The sequence below is a fragment of the Gymnogyps californianus genome, chromosome 10, assembly GCF_018139145.2.
Source record: "Gymnogyps californianus isolate 813 chromosome 10, ASM1813914v2, whole genome shotgun sequence".
Lineage (NCBI taxonomy): Eukaryota > Metazoa > Chordata > Aves > Accipitriformes > Cathartidae > Gymnogyps > Gymnogyps californianus.
Window position 1 is genome coordinate 14,638,137 of NC_059480.1, and position 12,392 is coordinate 14,650,528.

Genomic DNA, 12,392 nt, shown 5'->3' on the forward strand with positions numbered 1-12,392 from the left:
ACCTTATGTCAACACAGAACCTGGCTGATCTCCCTGCCATTGCTGGAAGCTCTTCAACAGGGACTTCCGCTGTCCGTTGGTGCTCCTGGAATTAGCACTATTTCTGGCAGGTCCCTAGCTGATGCACTCAAAACAGCATGAAATGCATCTTACAGAGAAAATGGTTCTCCCAAGAAAATCACCAAATTCAGACCTGTCAAAAACTATGTGTTCTCCTTTTTTGCCTCCTCTCTACGGAGGGAAACAGAAAGACAAGGTCCAATTTAAAATGACACTTTCATGTATAAGAAAAAGAAAGGAACACATCCATTAGCCCACTCCAATTAGCCCAGCAGCACTCAGATTAAACTAGTCCTCACACAACTGATCCATCTGGTTTTGATCACTGGTGAAACTGAACCCATGTGTGAAAGTAGCACGTACCAGTAAAAAGACATGTCATTCTGTTTTGCAACAGAAGTGGGGGGAAGGATATTCAGCGTTACTAAAAACAGCACAGGATGCAAGCAGAACATACCAGCCAGAGCTAAAGATGTCACAAAGGGCAGGAAAATAAATTACTTAGAACATAAAATATTTTGGCTAATTTTAACTAAGTATTAACAACCACCCAGGGACTATCCTGACTATAGCTGTATTATTTGGGAATATATTACAGGCCTTACACTGACTGCAAGGTGAATTGTTGATACTCGGCACCATTCATTATTAGGAAGGCTCTTTGTAAGACTGCAGGCACCGAAACACACAGTTACAAATACAGCTGAGGGGTAGGTCATGGCACCCAGCAGCTCCAACAGTGTTAGGGTTACCCCGGTTAACTTAAAACTGTGACTCCGAGACAGAATATGGCACACGTTTCGTAGCTCTGACATTCACAAAGTCAAATCACAGCAAGGCAGTGATATGCAGCTTTTCTGTGCCTTCTCCACAGAAGGCACTCACTAGCACCTCTGGTCAAATTACATAGATGCAGAGAAGAGGAGCAATTAAAAGTGATATATCATTCATGCAGCTTGGAACATAAAGAATATACGGGAGAAATTGAAGCAGGAAAGGACATTCTGCTAGCAGGTAAGCTGTTACAGCAGAGACACTGAAAGAAAACATGGAGAGGAAGCAAAGGTTCAGCAACAAGTCACAACGCTTCACATTTCAGCATTGCTTTCAAAAAACATAGAAAATCCACATGCAAAACTGATTGATAACATATTTTCAAAGACGCCATCATAGTTATTTGGAACCAATTCCTCAGTTATGAAATAGTTCTTACAGAGAACCAGGAGAGACACAGGAAAAGAAATAAAAACATATTATATGGATGATGGAGGTACATTTTGACATTTGTAAAACGAGGGCTTTTTCAACAATTCTAAAGAAAAATTTCCAGTGTTGTCCAAACTGAATCTTTTTCATGCTTTCTAAAACCAAATAAATCTGTAAAGGAACTGTAAATACTTTACCAATGTTAAAATATAAAGAGAATCCACCTCACAATCTGTGGTTTTGATTTTTCTTTAATTGCATAGTTTAAGCTGAGTCTTTACTGTGAACACTATAAGCTTACACTGCAGTTTTGTAGCATATAGGAATATTTTTAACCATAATTTTCAACCATAATTTTCATAAGTTTATGAAAAAAAAAAGCCATGAAAAAAACAGGGGAGTAACTCTGCAGCCCTGACATACCTGGGAATTTTGTACCAGCAATACGCACTCACAGCAAGGAAGGCTGGCGGTGTCCGGGGCTGCGTCAGGCAGAGTGGTGCCAGCAGGGCAAGGGAGGTGATCCTTCCCCTCCACTCAGCCCTGGTGAGGCCACATCTGGAGTGCTGGGTCCAGTGCTGGGCTTCCCAGTACAAGAGACAGGGACACACTGGAGCAAGTTCAATGAAGGGCCATAAAAATGATTAAGGGACTGGAGCATCTGTCATGCAAGGAGAGGCTGAGAGAGATGGGACTGTTCACCCTGGAGAAGTGAAGGCTCAGAGGGATCTTATCTATGTGTATAAATACCTGATGTAAGGGTGTAAAGAAGACAGAGCCAGGCTCTTCTCAGTAGTGCTCAGCAACAGGACAAGAGGTAATGAGCACAAATTAAAGCACGTGAAACTCCATGTGAACACAAGAAAAGACTTTTTTACTGTGCGGGTGCCCAAACACTGGAACAGGTTGCCCAGAGATGTTGTGGAGTCTCCATCCTTGGAGACGCTCAAAACTTGACTGGACATGGCCCTGGGCAACCTGCTTCAGGTGACCCTGCTTTGAGCAGGGGGTTGAACTGGATGGTCTTCAGTGGTCCCATCCAACCTCAACTGTTCTGTGATCCTGTGAAATTAATCTCTGCCTGATGCAGGTCAACCAAGGACTGAGATGAACAATTTCAGCTTTTCCTATTTGATTTATACTGCTCCTATAATTAGATAAATAGAAAAGGGGCATTCTGTTTTCTTGGTAAAGAATCACATCAAAAAGCTGCCATCTTTCTCATATTAAGCTATTGTTTAGCTGAATACATTCAAACAGTCAATTCATTTCAGTGCTCCAAAACTCAAAAGGGATTAAGAACTGATGAAGTGTTTTAAAGACAATGTACTGTCCATGTGCCAGGTCTCACAGGAGTGATATTGGAGATACCAGACCACTCACAGAAGAAATGTCCCTTCAGTACAGATCACAGCTGCAAAGGCCTGACAAAGGCAGCACTTACAAATTCTTGATTCTTTAACATATAAAGCAGGTAACTCACACACAAAAATGAATGAAGTACAGTAAGTCCTGACAGTTGTATGAGAGTTAAACACGTGCTTCTGGGAAGATATTTCCAAGTTTGCTCAAAGTTCTCAAGCCGCTGCTGACACATAGTGGTAATTCAGAGAAGGAAACTTTTGTTCTTAATGATCCAGACTCAACTGCCTCAAAAACTGTGCTAGAAATTAAACCTATGCTTAGAATGCAGCCTGTTCTGAACTCTGCTTTGCTGACATATGGCCTCAGCATGCTTCCTGTCACTTTAAATTTTTCCGAGGACAGATGTGGGCTGTGCATTGAAGCAGGTTGCCTCTGTGCTCCCCACTGCACTCGGAACAGCTGCATTACAGCTGCATACAGCCTTCTACCACAAGAGGAGAGAAAACAGCCGAATGCCGCTTTCGACATCGGGATTGCGTCCCTGTCCTTTACAGGAAGGATGCTATGCTACTTGCAGTAAAATTTGCAACCACAGAAAACAGGGAATTTGCTATCAATAAATGAATATATACAGCTTGGCCAAGAAATAGGGAAATACTGTAAAACATCTAAAACTTTTTCTTCAGATCTTTTTAAACAAAGCACCCCAGTTTCTTGGTAAACACTCAGGTGTTTTCTTTCTGCATTTAACAGAAGACCTAAGATGCTTAACTCTGGAGTCCTTCAAGGAAAGTATGAATCACATTGCTTTAACATAAAATCAACTCCAAATTTCCTGGCTTCATATGGAAAAAATAAAAAATTCATGTTTCTCTTTAAAACATTAATACATTAGGCTGTAAGAACCAGCATAAAGACTGTAATGAAGAAAAAAGGAAAACAGTTCAGGAGTAATGGCTGTCATCCCTGCAGATCCCTGTGCTGCTGCTGACATGAGAGAGTGAGGCCAGAGTACAGCTCAGTGTCACAAAAATCAATGAGTTCATGTCCAGAAGTGATACAGCTCAGAGCGTCTCTGTTCCTACCAGAGTTAGTCCATAATCTAATCAACCTGCTACAAAAATCAAGACATGCTAGTAAATTTTAAAAATGACAAACAGAACTCAAAAGACAAATATGCTGTGATGCAGCATTGACATCATTGTTGACATGTACGTTGCATCATCATCGCTCATCAGCACGGTCCCTTTTCCGCCATTGCAAAGGTGCAACATTCTCAGATTATGAAGTGGTAAATACAGTAGTAGATGCAAAAAGCCTGCTTTTCACTGATATTTTCATGTCCCTGTTCATAGGATGTGTGTGCATAAAGATAATAACCTCACATATGCAAAGTTTTAGAAGTTCAAGTGGTCAACACACTTAGCAGAAATATTCTGACGTCCAGGTTTACGGTACATTCAAATCCAGAAACTGAGATCCTCTTCTCTTACAAAAATATCCCTCACATATGACAGCAGATACTCTGTTCTCCCATTCTCTTCCTAGGTCTATGCACAGTAATGCCACCAAGGTCTGTGAATTTACTCTTCATCCACCCTGGAGTAAATGAAAGGAAAAGCAGGTCCTCCTTGTGGTATATTCAACTAATGAGTTCAGGCCTATTGAAATCAACAGTTATTTCACCCAAAAACTAAACAGTGAATACTGCAAAAAACACTGGAATTTCACTGAGGGTTTTTTATGTTATTTTTCACATAGCTTCTATTAATTCTTCAATGATTTTTCAAATGTGCCCAGAAATTGAATGAATAAAGGGTTCAAAAAGGAATGTTCATTTTACACAGACTTTCAGAAAACTATTCTTACATTTTTCTCCACAAATGGAAATGCTGTTCGTGACCTGAAGGCTCTCTTTAAGGATCATAAATAGAACATTTCCTATTCGAATGGAACTAGAATTCCTAATGACACAACGATGTTTTATACTTTCCCTCTTTCAATATGTATCTTTGAATCACGTCTGAAAAGCAACAATATAATCCTTATAAATGTGGAACACCTTTCCTCCATTTAAAAGGAAGGCTGAATAGAAAATGATGCTTTATTTTTAGCTTTTGTCACCACTATTCCTTTGCAGTTTCAGTCTCTCACATCTCTACTCTAAGTTATACTGTCACTGGCAGCAGTTCTAGCAACAACATATTCAGCAATAAAAAATGTTTAGAAATAATGAATTATTTTAAAAGGTTCTTAACACAAAATGAATTTGTATTATACGCTTTCTAAATTAGAAAATCCATTACACATCAGTACTTAAAAAAGAAATTAAAACTTGCTTTTTAAAAAGCCCTATTACACTATACTTACACTGGACTTTGTTCAGGTATCTGTGTATTTTGGGAATCATGAAGAAGCTCATTTCCTAGGATTGTAATGATATGCAGCTAAGAGAGGAGAACATAATTGTTAAATTGCATAGCCCAGTATAAATTTCTGGCTAACAGTGAAAAAGTAATTATTGAGAGGCAATTTTGCATTTTATGTGTACTAGAATATTCACTTCAAATTTATTAAAACCTAAAATATCAAAAACTGAAATAAAGATTCCAGTACCCTCACATTAACTTGAACCCAGACTAAACTCTCTGTGGTTGTTATCTGTATACCCATAGAACATATTAAATTCTCCTAGACTTGACAGCTGTAATGAAACTCTCTTCCTGAACAGAGTAGGCGCCTGCCATAACCATTAAAAAATGAAAATGATGAGCTTTGTTATAGTGCCATGTGTGCAGGGAAAAGCACCCTGACCCTCTGCGCAGAAGGCAGTCACAGTACAGCTGTCTGTATGCTCTGAAGCCTTTACCAGATATAACACTGATCATCCTTCAACAGGTGGGATTGACACGTCCTTCTGCAAACATCCAGTGAAAATACGCTCTTTCCAGTGCTGCCCATCAAACTCTACAGCCTGAAAGTCCATCACAATCCTGAGCACCTTAAAGCTTTGGTACTTCAAGCATACAGCTTTGTATGATATGTTTTCTCTCCTCTTAGGACAGCTCTGGGTCTGGGAATAGTTAATTACCTTCAGATTTGTCTGAAGTTGGAGCCCTGGCTCATTCTTTCCTAGAAAGAGATTAAAATTATTTAGTTCTCAGTTCTATTCATCTCCATATTGACAACAGCGAATGTGTTGTGCCTGCTGAGGCGTGCACCGCTCATGGAGTACTCCAGCCTGTGAAGTACTCAGCTCAACTGGGAAGACAATTCACAGAGCACAAGAAACAGCACCGCTCGTTCATGTACATCAAAGTGATTTTGTTTTCTAATAGGGAATGAATCAATCATAACAAACTCAGTCTCACGCCAGTTTTAGTTCAATTAAATATCTTTAGGGGAAAATACATGATCAAACACAGAATCAACACCGCATCTGGGGACTGTTGATGGACACCATGTATTTATTCAGGCTACTGGGCCTCTTTTAATATTTTATTAACTTTGCCTTGGTGACCATTTTGTGTCCAGAATCCGAATTACTGGATTAGCACAATTCATCTGGAATCTTCTCTCACTTTTCACATCCTGCCAGCTTTCTGTGCTCTTCTGAAGCAAGGTCTTTCTCTGTCAAACTCTGTCGACCAAGTAATATTTGTTGGCCCTCATGGCCTTGGATTCTGAGAAAAATACTGTCCTGCAACTGATTTTGGACACTTACCCCGAAGGATTTTGAATCTCTCCTACCAAAAAGCTGTGGTTACTTCTCGTGATGCTGTTTTGCTCAGCTTCCCTGACTCACTTTGAGATACAACTCAGGAGTCAATACTGCTCCCACATGACCTTTCAAGAATTCTCCTGGCATATTAGCATGTTACATGTTTAGTTTATGGAGAAATAAGTTAGATAAAGTTTATTAAAGCACATTCAGTACTTCAGCACTATGCACACAGATCTCATTGAACTCAATGGGAGACAAAACTAAGTTCCTGACAGGACTGCATTCTATAAAACAATTCATGAAAAAGTCCACCATGACTCAAGGTGTTTGTGTGAGATCTGAGTAACTTGCAAATTCTTTGCCGAGTTTGCCTCCAGCAAGCTTAGCCAAACACCTTCTCCTTACAGTTGTGTGGAACAGACCATTGCAAGGCTGCTGCTTGAAGGCTTTTTCAAGCTAATATGTAGATTTTAAAGAGGAAATTCAGCTGGGAATTTAAAAGCAGAGGCAAAAGTGCAGAGACTTTAGGAAATTCCTGGATTTAACGGGAAAAAGTCCTTTCCAGTTCTTGGAAACACGTTTCTTCTCTTACTGGAGTAAATTCAGAGGGGAAGAAAAACGTACAAAAAACAAACCACAAACCAGTCCTTTGCCAGCACATACAATTGTGGTTACTACATACGGAACCTTTCAGTTCTACAGTGCTTAGAGTTACGAGGCATGCTGCATCTCAGCAACCTTAAGGCACTTCTACCTCTGCTGCTTTAGGGTATGTTAGAAGATAGTTTAATCAGTCACTAGTCACTTTTATTTCAAGCAGAATCCTAATATGGAAGAGTTTCTTCAAGAAATTGAGACACTGCATTAGCTGTATGGTGAAATTAGATGCTTTCAGAACACATTGTTCCAGAACAACTACTTGATTTAGCTGATTGCAAGGACTCGCAGAGCACACTCATCTTCACGCGGCTTCTCATGACATCTTGTGGCAGCGTGACACGCTGACAGGGGTTTTGTTTTCGCAAAAAGTAATTTAAGATGTTGCGAAACAGTGATATTACAGAAAATGAAACACACAACAAAAAGCACCAACTTATAATCAAATTAAACTGAACAGACTAGCAACACTTTTTTAAGTCAGAAAGATTACCCATAAAAATATTTAAAGACACAAAGTATAAAATAATAAGACCATTATTTTAAAGTAATAAAGTCAGAAAACTGAAACAAGTTCAGTCTGAAGCAATTCAAACTGCATGCGAGCGACAGATCTAAAGACAAGTATGTATTATTAATACTTAATATATTCTTACCTATTCTAACTAGAAAATCAGAATCTCCTTTTCAAATTGTGGCTTGCAGGGAGAGATTGGTACAGAAGGGAAAAGCTTCATTGTCCAGAAACTTAATTACAAGCTGAATCAATTAGGCTAATTTACACTGATATTTATATTGCATGTAACTGGAGAAATATCAAAATAGCAAATTTTATTTCCCATTTGTTTTCAAATTGTGTTCTGAGAAAAAATGTCTTTTAATTATACCTGAAATAACACCAATTGTGGTTCAATACTGTCCTAACTGAAAAACATCAGTCCCAGAGAAACCAATAAATGGCCCACCTTGAAAAGGAAATCGGAGGTAGCTCTAATTAAATAAAATTAAAACCAATAAAATTACTTAAGATATAGTCTTATTTTCAAAAACATACTCATCCTCAAGGCACTCAAGAAGGATGTTTTCCCAGTCATTAACTGAGTAATGCTTAATTCACACTATTTTTTGATGGAAGGTATTTCAGTTACTCTCTATGCAACTTGGTGTCTGAAATCCACACTCAGCCCCTCATACAGCTTCTGGAACAGGGGTAGATTTTCCTGTCAAGGCAGAAGCAACTGGCTTTGTCTAGACTTTGTTGGAGGATAACAGAACAAAATACAAGCAGGTTTTACGTAATCAGAGATGAGTACCGGAGAACAAAGAGAAAGCTGCTGGGAGGGACATTCAACCAGTACTGTTGCTCTTACTGAACAGTCAAGAAAGGGTTTTCAAAAGCAAATGTCTGCTGTAGCACCTTCAAAGCAATTAAATCCTACACCAGGAATAACTCATATTTGGCCTTCAAATGTGTGTGTGTGTGTGTATGTGTGAATCTACATTTCATTCAGGTCATGCACTCTTAGATTACTGCTTTTGCCACATTTAACCACAGCACAAAGGCACAATGAACAACCAAGACCCTCCATTCCGCAGAGGGATTCAAGTGAAAAGCCATTCCATGCAGTGCTGTTCCCATTGAGAAGCACCCTCTGGAAATCCAGGCAAAGGTACTCCTGGGAAGGAAATGAAAGAATAAAGTTCTAAACATAGTCTTTACTCAACTGTTCCCTAGCTGTAAAATGGTACAGCAGTACCATCAGACTAGCAGAAGACCTAAGCAAATATGCCTGCAACTGCTTTGGAAGGTATTGATATGAAGCAAATAACATCAGTCCTGCATGGAGAGGATTCATTCCACTAGATACCTACTTTGTTCTTAAGATATTTATGATTATTTTGTAAAAATGGTTCAAAAGATCTGATCTATATCCTGCAAGTACTGCTCGTCTTTCCAAACCATGTGTGAGAAGCGTACTTGCGTGTCTTGCTTACACTCACACGTTACTGTGTCGTGAAATACATTAGCACAGGTAGGAAAGACAGTCTTGTCAGAGCTAGGATTGAGGAGAGTGAGAGGCTCAACTCCTCATCCACCACAGGCTTGTCACACACAGCATAAGCCCCCTTATGCCTCAGATGAAAAATCTGTAAGATAAAAAAGGGCACTTTCCCACAGAGATACTCTGAAGCAACAGATACTGAAGTCTGCAAAGTGCCTGAAGGACTACTGCAACTCCACAGAAACAAATTAGGCATTTAAGACCCTGCCTACTGTCTTGTCAAGCTGCATACATTTACTTTGTGTGTAATACAGAACTTTATTTCATAACCTGCTAGAGACTGAAAAACACATTTTTTGGCACAAGGGGATTTGCTGGCATAGTTACACAAAATATAATTAATGGGAGGTTTTGAAGCATGGATTGGTCATCTAAGATATCCTTCAATATTACAGGTGTGCTTCTGGCAAAATCTGAAGAGGTTGCTGGGGGCAGGGAAAGAAGTCACCACAGACACAGCGTATCGCAATATCCAGTATAAAAGACAACTAAGCTGCTGCTAAACAGAGAAACAGCGATGGGCTACAAACCCGCAAATCCTGATCTCTAGTTGCCTCCACTCTGAAAAGTGGTCTACAGATGAAAATTAGGTTTTTGTCCATTTTTACAACACAAACCAAAGCAAAATCTTGAGACAGTACGACATGCAGCGTGCTGCACAAAACAGCTTTCAGCAACCGTCTTCGCTATGTCAGAATATAAAAGCATACTAATTTTGTAGTCACTAGAGGGAGCCATCTGGCATTTTACTGGTACTGCTCCTCAATTGTTTGAAATTCAAATTTCATGGCTCTGCTAAAGGGAAAGATTATTTGTGTCAGATCTAAACATACTAACTAGTAAGTTTTGCAAAGAAGAGTTTGGCTACCTATATATATTTTTTTTTTCTCCTGTAAGGAACCCTAATAGACATTCAAATAACCTTCAGGTAGAAGCTAAAACAACCTTGGATAACATTACCTCACTGACAAAGTACATCTTTGTCTGTGAAAGCAGGTTGTGAAGCAGAGTGGCAGGAAGGTAATCTTCATAAACTGTGGAACCCTGACACAAGAATGGATTTCTCCTGCTTTTGGAAAGCAGTTTCTGAAGGTCAGCAAACTTTCTTCTTCATGTAACTGTCTTCAACTGACAGGGACGTAATACACCCTTTCTGCCTTTGTGGTGCAGACATTGGGTGAAGTTATACGGTCTTAACATACAAATACTCTATTTTTATGGATTCTCCAGACCTAGATCATTTGCCCAGAAATTAGAATGGAACACAGAAGACTCTGCTCAATCCTGATCCACAATGTGCTAGAGAAAATAAAATGTAACTGCAAAGCATTAAGAAAGTAGGACCTGCAGAAGACCTCTCTGGGCCAAGCTTAGAGTAAATTATATATGTAGGTGATAATGAAAGACTTTTGTGATCTATTTTTCTCTCAAATTCTGTTTTCTAGAATTGATCATTACTAGTTATGTCTATAATGGGACGTTATACTGGGAACTTCAGATGCCTGAAGTGCACAGTCCTAACTTTGTGTGTACATACCCCTTATGGGCTGTACAAGGCTCTGAAATACACAAGATCATGACTGATTTTCTTAACTTCTACGGTGTCTCCTTGTGCAGTGCTGATCACTGTGTCTGGAGGTGGAAGAAAGAAGTAAGCTCTCTTAATTTCCATAGTGCAATCAGTTTAAGGTCTGAAAATGAGCCTCGAAGGAGCTTTATACTAGAAGCCTTTTACCTCAGCATACAAATCATAAAGTAATCCTTAAAAATTGAGTAGATGACCCCCCAAAAGAAACTATCCCTTTCCTTTACTATGGCTTCTCATCCAGTCTGGATGGAGCACATGTTTTTGAGAAAGGAGCAAGGCTTTTTGGTGCTTCAGTTTGCACCATTACTGAAACCTTGGGATACAAACACAGCCAACCTGGAATAACCTTCCTCTGTCTACATGGGACAGAAAGAGATGAAGCAGTAAAGGAGATAACACCTGCCAGTCACAAGCTGGGACTCAACACTGGTCTTAGCCAGACAAGGGCAGGGAGGCCCCCTCCCCCAAGCCATGAGAAACATTTACACCATCTAGTTATCCCAGAAGAGAGAGCAGAGGAGTTGCGTGCATTACTACAGAGCAGCTCTGAGTACCAATCCCTTGTGCAAAAGCTTATTTAGATAGGAACAGGCAGGAGACATATGAAAGCAGACAATTAATCAATTAGGCTGTTACTTCCCAAATGTGATAGATCTTTTGAAGCCCAGGACGCTTCTCTCTGCAGTCTTCACCAATTTTTTGGTACTTCACCTGTAGTCATATCAGGCCCTACACTTACCTGAAAGTACCAAATATACTCAGGAACAGAAATCCCAGAGACTGCAAAGAAAAATGCCCACTCTAATTCTTCTTCATTTATATGCTGTAGCGTAAGGTACAATTTGTGCTTTAGAAACTCAAATGGACAAGTTTATTAGACGTTCAGTCCCTGTGGACTGCTTTCCTTTGACTAGTATTGTCTTTGACTCTATAGATGAAAGGCTTTGTACAAACCACGTCGATTTTAGCAGAGTTCTTAATCAATTTTTACTTTCACAAGAAGCCTAATCTGACAAGATGTGGAAGACGAAGTGCTGGATATTAGCTTAAATACTTTAATCATTTTGTCTTTCAGAATCGTCTGCGTAGAAAGAACCATTATATTAACACCAACGGTGGTTGCACTGGCACCAACCTGAGCAGGAACTTTGCCACTATACAGGGCAGTAAGCAACCTGACTAATATAAAGACCACCTTGAAACTAGCCTGCAGGGGTACATTGCTAACAGGAATTATTTTGTCAGCCATTGAAAATGAAGGCCTTTAATGCTCCAATTTACACTCTACTGATTTTACACTGTAACACAAAGATTCAGATACTGTGAATACAAATCTTACTTGCTATTGGTGCCAAACAGAGGCATGTAAATCAACCCACCATGAGCCTGCACGAGAGTGAGGGAGAAACTGAAGCTCTCACTGCCTTAATTTCTAACAGCCTCTCTTCCGTCAAGGCATATTTAAGCTTCCACTCATATTCTTAGCTGCTGTATTTCTTTATGGATACAATTCCATAAAATTACTTAATTTAGAAGAGCTATTATAGAGCTTAAACTTCTATGAAAGTGTATATATTAATGAACTGGCATGTCAAAAAAATCACAGGAGATCCTATACTTCCAAGAGAACCTAATCACAATGAACTGTCATGTAAGAAAGCTAAAGAAGCCCCCCAGTGAAGTTTTGAAGACTTAATTCAGTTAACTTTTGTTAAGCACTAGCTTCAGC

The 12,392-nt window shown here is 39.4% G+C and overlaps 1 protein-coding gene across 2 annotated transcripts in view; it reads right to left on the bottom strand.

Annotated features, from left to right (window-relative positions):
• Positions 1–12,392, bottom strand: part of LOC127020208 (nuclear cap-binding protein subunit 2) — a 42,288-nt gene that overhangs the window by 25,464 nt on the left and 4,432 nt on the right. The gene's annotated exons all lie outside the window — the stretch shown is intronic.